Source organism: Engraulis encrasicolus, chromosome 21 (assembly GCF_034702125.1).
Source record: "Engraulis encrasicolus isolate BLACKSEA-1 chromosome 21, IST_EnEncr_1.0, whole genome shotgun sequence".
Classification (NCBI taxonomy): Eukaryota; Metazoa; Chordata; class Actinopteri; order Clupeiformes; family Engraulidae; genus Engraulis; species Engraulis encrasicolus.
In genome coordinates, this window is record NC_085877.1 from 46673850 (window position 1) to 46681349 (window position 7500).

General features: G+C 39.8%; 1 protein-coding gene and 1 long non-coding RNA gene across 4 annotated transcripts in view; one reads left to right on the forward strand and one right to left on the reverse strand.

The window, feature by feature from the left end:
* The window catches only part of LOC134437447 (phospholipid-transporting ATPase ABCA1-like), a 633180-nt gene that overhangs the window by 355779 nt on the left and 269901 nt on the right, over window positions 1-7500 (forward strand). The window lies entirely within an intron of this gene.
* Window positions 3628-6749, reverse strand: LOC134437257 (uncharacterized). Of its 3 annotated transcripts, none has more exons than XR_010032370.1 (4): window positions 5729-6195; window positions 5268-5369; window positions 4336-4408; window positions 3628-3963 (listed from the first exon to the last, which is right to left on the reverse strand). It is a non-coding gene; the product is annotated as an uncharacterized LOC134437257 (long non-coding RNA). The 3 variants fall into 3 exon arrangements; XR_010032371.1 differs by lacking the exon at window positions 3628-3963 and adding an exon at window positions 6653-6749 and having other exon boundaries at window positions 4005-4408; window positions 5729-5834; XR_010032369.1 differs by lacking the exon at window positions 3628-3963 and having other exon boundaries at window positions 4005-4408.

The following is a 7500-nucleotide window of genomic DNA, read 5'->3' on the forward strand; positions in this document are numbered from 1 at the left end:
TGAGAGAGAGAGAGAGAGAGAGAGAGAGAGAGAGAGAGAGAGAGAGAGAGAGAGGGAGAGAGAGAGAGAGAGAGAGAGAGAGAGAGAGAGAGAGAGAGAGAGAGAGAGAGAGAAATAAAGTAGCCATAGAAATTAAGCAGCTTTAATCCACATATAATTATCGACTACTTTTATTAAACATGTAATTATAAAGTACAAGAGTTACAAGAGGGGCTAGTGGCAGGGTAGAATATAACCTGAAGGGATACTGAACCACTTTAGTTTTATTTCAACTGCACTCTGAGTGAAACTTGAAGGGACACTGTGCAGAAAATGGTCAAAAAAGGTACTGCAACTGTGGTGCTCATTGAAACTGGGCTGCCTATTGCCCAATTTGATGTTTGCATGAAGGTTTATTAAGTAATAAACAAATATTTTCTAGTATGGTCCAAGCACAGTCCTATTTGCAGCTAAAAATGGCTGTTTTTGGAAATTCAAAATGGTGGACCATGGAGAAGATCCTCCTTTTCATGTATGAAAAGTGCAATTTTTCCAGTCATAATGAATACTTAGAATTTGATGCTGGTGGTAAGTATTCATGAAAAAGGTAACATTAGTGAATGGGCAGCATGAACTCTGGAAATAAACAACTAAAAATCTCACACAGTGTCCCTTTAAAGGTGGTGGTGCAGGTTGGAAGAAACGGAAGCGAGAGTAAAATGTCAAACCAGAGCCAGTTTTACCAAAAGGTTGGTTAGGCAATTTCCTAGGGCCCCCACCTAAATCTGCCCTCCATGGGGCCCCCCAATACTCAGCCTCATCATGGAAAACAGCAGCATTCAAAAGGGGCCCCATATCTAGAGTTTTGCCCAGGGCCCCTAAATAGCTAGACCGGCTGCTGCGTTAAAGTCAAGCATACTCATCTATCCTCCCTGTACACTTTTGCTGACACCCATGGTGATATGAGTTGGAGCACTCACACAGGCATGCAGGCACGCAAACACACACACACAAACACACACACACACACACACACACACACACACACACACACACACACACCCACACACACACACACACACACACACACACACACACACACACACACACACACACACACACACACACACACACACACACACACACAGACACACACACGCACACACACAGGCACAAGGTGATAAGGGTTAGGGCACCGTGGGCCACTCATTGGCATTCTGTTGGGACGGTGGCTAACTTTCATGTTTCATCAGATATAACTGCACTGAGGGGAAATGTATCAATATTCTCACTCTGTACCTGTGACGCTCACTCATGTTTTTTTCCCTGACACACAGAAACTCATGCACAGAGAGATGAACACATACACACACACACATACACACACACACACACACACGCACGCACGCACGCACGCACGCACGCACGCACGCACGCACGCACGCACGCACGCACGCACACACACACACACACACGCACGCACGCACGCACGGGCACGGGCACACACGCACGGGCACGGGCACGCAGGCACGCATGCACGCACACACACACATACACACACAGAAAGACAGAGAGAGAGAGAGAGAGAGAGAGAGAGAGAGAGAGAGAGAGAGAGAGAAAGGTACTCATAAAGGTGTTCATACATATCGACACACTTCACTTCAAACACACACACACACACACGTGCGCACGCATGCACGCACACGCCCACACACACACACACACACACACACACACACACACACACACACACACACACACACACACACACACACACACACACACACACACACACACACTGCCCCACCCTATCCCATCCCACCGCACAGCACCGCACCTGAAAGATTTAACACTCTCTGCCAAGGACGCTGGCTGTCTCTTTCCATCTCCCGAGACGTAGTGTTTCAGGGTGCTGACAGGGCGGCCATATTTAATGCGATTGTTTGGTTGTCATGACGAGACTCTGACAGATGCCTTAGTCACACCTCTGACAAGGGGAAAGGTCAAGACATCACAAATCTATCTCTTTCTCCTCCCTCCTCTCGTGGCTCTTTGTCCTTACAGACATTTTGTCCTGTCTAGTGTAAAAGTATAAAACATTATTTTCTACTTCACAGTAGCTGCAAAGAGTGTAAGACTTTGGCACGAGTTCAATATCACAGTAGCACAATTGGAGGGGAAAACAAAGCTCAACATTGTGCGTTCTCTTATAGGCACTGTATGTGTCAGTAGACACAACTCTATCGACCATCTCTTCATGTCAGCATAGTACAGTATAGTATTGTGTCGTGTCATGTAGAATAGTACTGTAGAGTGTAGTATAGTGTAGTGTAGTATAGTATAGTATAGTATAGTATAGTGTAGTATAGTATAGTATAGTATAGTATAGTATAGTATAGTGTAGTGTAGTGTAGTATAGTGTAGTGTAGTATAGTATAGTATAGTATAGTATAGTGTAGTATAGTGTAGTATAGTATAGTATAGTGTAGTGTAGTGTAGTGTAGTATAGTATAGTATAGTATAGTATAGTACAGTATAATATGGCCTAGTATAGTATAGTATAGTATAGTATAGTATAGTATAGTATAGTGTAGTGTAGTGTAGTGTAGTATAGTATAGTATAGTATAGTATAGTATAGTATAGTATAGTATAGTATAGTATAGTATAGTATAGTATAGTATAGTATAGTGTAGTATAGCGTAGTATAGTACAGTGTAATATGGCCTAGTATAGTATACACTCTTAAAAAAGATTGGTTAAAATAAACAAAAAATTAGTAGTTTTTAACCGATCTGTTCANTTAACATGTGTCCGAGAAAAATATTAGTCAAAATAACCGATTAGACTTTAGTTAAAATGTCAACCAATCTAGATCGGTTAAAAAACTAACCAATTCCAAATCGGTTGTTTTGACCAATAGATTGGTTATGTTTAACCAATCTTTATAAGTCAAAAATGTACCAATCCCCCAATGGTTGTTTTGACCAATTTGTTCGATTAATATGTGTCCGACACAGATATTGGTTAAAATTTTAACCGATTTGCTTGGTTAGATGGACACTGCAATTACTTCACTCCAAATTAACAGTTTCAAAGCTATATCAATCATAACCAATAACCAAGATTTGAGTTTGTTTTCACAAAGTTTATTAACAATTTAATTTCAAAAGGCTTTAAAGCACTGATCTGAAAGGATGGGGATACAGTAACTTAAAGCAATCTGTTCCTTCCCAACACTGATGATAGTAAAGTTGTGTGGACACAACAAAAAGACAGGCTGGTATTAAGGGACATTTAAAAAAAAAGAAAAATCAAAAGCAGAGGTAACATTTTATGCTTGGTGAGCCGTTTTCGACGAAAATTCAAATTACAAATGCATGCATATCCTGTGACTATTACTTACTTACAAAACGTTAAGGTTGTGCTTGACAACCGGAGAAAACCTCAGAGTCAACATGATCTTACTTTAAGTTATATTCAAAGAACAGTACATTTTTGCAAAACAAGGAGGCAAGTATCACTTAGAATGGCATACAATGCTGTTTCTCCAGTACCAGGTAAATTACCTGAATCTGCATAGGATGTAGTCTGCATGTCAGTGGAATCAGAAGTAATTAAAATACACATGGTGTGGAGTGGTGGGTGTTTGCGTAGATGTTTTAAAAAATGTCCAGTGACTACAGAGCAACTTGAAGTGAGAAATGTTCCAGTACCTTGGCCCACTTTTTGGTTGAGATGGTTATATCGTACACATATTCAAAAGAGGCAAAAACAGAGTTAAACTGTGGTGGATATGCCAAGTTACACACCCAGTAGAGCATGAAAAGCTTGTCACTGCGCAAGTCAGGCAATCAGCAACAGGAATGGTTACATTGTCATCCATGGCAGTGATGACACTGCCGTGTCAAACTCTCGCCTCCTAGTAGTGGGGTCCTTGAAACCTTCTCAGTGTCAGTGCCGAGGGATGCAAAGTTGATTCCAGTCTGAAAGAATTTTTAAGATTTGAGAGAGAGAGAGAGATACATCAATGGTGCTTAGCCCCATAATGCACGCCATACCATCTGAAACATGCTGTAATAGTCATTGAAAGGTTAATTGCCAGTACTACTCTACTATGACATAACATAGGGCCTTTAGTAATGCTCAGTAATTGCCATTCTGGTAACCACAAAATGTATAACGCCCTGTTTTAACAGGTTATATAGAAAGCTTTACTCTACTGAGTGAACGGTATAAATCATGCAGTATCAGGAAGCTTAATTAACACCAAGTATAGCCAAAATCAACAATGCACACAACTATATCGTGACTTGTTCTTTCTAAATAAAGGTTAAAAAAATGTCTGGCAGACGTACCAAACTTGGCATCTCCAGAAAGCGTGGAAATTTCTCAAAGATGTCACGCATGGAGGGGGAGTCCTCAGCGATCCTGAAAAATACAACAAATTGAGAAAACGTAACCCAAATACTCCACTCAATGAAACGGTGGGCTCAGTGTCATAGGCCTAACAGCAGAAGGCACCAAGGGTGCGTTTGTAAACTGCCGCTCTGAGCACACAACAATTGGTAATGTCATGTATGAGCAGTGGTGGACAAAGTAAAAGTAAAAGTTAAAAAAAAAAAAAAAAACAGTTTCTTTCCAACACAGGTAACTTATCTGAGTAAAAAGTAGACCAATGTACTTGTCTTACGACGAGCTGATTCTGCACAGGTTGGATTGAGTTTGTGGTGGGTTCTTGTTAGGTTTTTATTGTTTTTCAGTAATAACACAGTCTATCTCAATAGGTAGGTATACTGGAGCAAACGGTTTAACAGCTATGTAATATCATGTGCTACTGTTGTAATTACACCACAAAAGTACTTTGCTTACAAAAGTACTTTGTCCACCACTGTGTACGAGTGTGTTATTCAGACTGTTAGATAGTAGACATTTGAAACACACATTTGGTGCAGATTTATTAAAATTTGCTTACCGGTATATTTAGAAACTGTTTTTTTTTTCAGTATTTTTAGACATGGTGCTACAAAGGGGATCAATGTACTGTAACCAGGCAGCTGCCATCCTTAACCCTGTAGTGCAGCGTTATGGCTCTATGTAATGTCATAGCAATGTTGTTATGATGTATTTAAGCATTTTCAGCAAGTGAATAGGGTCGCTGGCGACCTATCCTCTCAAAATAACACACAAGATGAACAGGATGCATCTCTGATTAACAGTGTGTGGTTCAAACTGTTAAGACATTTGAAACACACATACATGTGGTGTACATTTGTGAATGGTTGCTAACCTTTAGAAATTCTGTCAATGTTCAGAAGCATTTGCAGACATGGTCCAGGGGGCTCAAGTACGACCAGAGAGCAACCATCCAGCAATAAGGATATCTTCTGAGCTGCACACAACATTAACACACAACACACAACATTAATTTGCATCTCATATTGACAGCATGAAATACATAGCATGTTTAGCACTTTGACTTTTATAAAAATACATGCAGGGCTTTTTGTAGGATTTTTTGGCATGAGGGAGCATCATGGCAGGTTTCGGGGGTGAAGGGGGGTGTCCCGTCCCCCGTCCCCCGTCCCCCGTGAATGAGAAATTTACTTGGGGTGCTCAAATATGTATATATAAAAATAAAAGTATGAGGGTGCACCCACGGAGGTATGAGGGTGGAGCGCCCCTATTTCCCCGTTCAGAAAAAGCCCTGACATGGATTGGTTTTGTGTGAATTCATGAACTTAAACTCACCTCTTGCAACAGTGTTTATTTTCTCTGAGGTACACCACACCAGAGGAATCACTCAGTGTAATCAGACAGCTTCCATGTAGGATCCTTCAGTAATATTCTCAGTCATCTGCAAAGCATGACAGCACAAAACATGAACATGATTATGCATTTATAGGCCTAATTATTACAAGAAAATAATGAAAAATGATAACACCGTCACCACCACGACACAATATGATGATGAATAGGCCTAGAGTATGAAACATCTAAAAGATACATGTCTGTATACATGTAAAATGTTTTTTTTGTTTGTTTGTTTTATATCATTGATCATTTTCCCAGACGGATTGACAACAGATGGCTCAAAGAATTCAGTGTGCTAAACTGGAGGGCAAAAAGAGCAGATTATGTATCTTTCTGGATATTTTACTCATCACTTGAAATTAAATCTAAATCTAAATCTAATCTAAGATGTCACGCATAGAGGAGGAGTCCTCAACGATCCTGAAAAATACAACAAATTGACAAAATGTAACCCAAATACTCCAATCAATGAAACGGTGGGCTCAGTGCCATTGGCCTAACAGCAGAAGGCACTAAGGGTGCGTTTGTAAACTGCCGCTCCGAGCACATAACATATTGGTCATGTCATGTATGAGTGTGTTATTCAGACTATTAGATAGTAGACATTTGAAACACACATTTGGTGCAGAGTTATAAAAAATGCTTACATTTACAAACTGATTTTTCTCAGCATTTTAGACATGGTGCTACAAAGGGGATCAATGTACTGTAACCAGGCAGCTGCCATTATTCCTTAACTATCCTCTCAAAATAACACACGGCATGATCAGGACGCATCTCTGATTAACAGTGTGTGCTTCAAACTGTTAAGACATTTGAAACACACATACATGTGGTGTAAATTTGTGAATGGTTGCTAACCTTTAGAAATTCTGTCGATGTTCAGAAGCATTTGCAGATATGGTCCACTACGACCAGAGCTACCATCCAGCAATAAGGATATCTTGGCCATCTTCTCACCTGCAATAATAACACACAACATTAGTATGCATCTCATATTGACAGCATGAAATACAGAGCAAGTTAGAACTTTGACTTTTAAAAAATACATGGATAGGTTTTGTGTGACTTTATAAACTCACCTCTTGCAACAGTGTTTATTTCTCTGAGGTACACTACACCACACCAGAGGAATCACTCCGTGTAATCAGCCAGCTTCCATGTAGGATCCTTCAGCAATATTCTGTCATCTGCAAAGCAAGACAGCACAGAACATGAACATGATTATGTATCAATATGCCTAATTATTACAAAAAATAAAGTTTGAAAAATGATAACACCACCATGACACAATAGGCTGAATAGGCCTACAATATGAAACATCTATAAGATGCATTTCTTAAATTGTTTTCATTGATCATTTTCCCACACGGATTGACACCAGATGGCTCAAAGAATTCAGTGTGCTAAACTAGAGGGCAAAAAGAACAGATTATATATCTTTCTGGATATTTTACCCATCACTTGAAATGAAATCTGATGCATAGCCCACTTGTTAAGACCTCTAAAATCACTAGGCCTACTAGTAGATCCAAAAAGGATGGGCAAAGAAATCTAAATATTTATTGCAGTAACCATATACAAATTAAGCATCTTTGATCAAGCCAAAAATTAAGCACTCTACACATCTGGGTGTTTCTGGGCTCATTATTTCAGGAGAAATCTGTCAAATAGGTAATGCCTATTTATTGAAAAGAACACGATCTGAT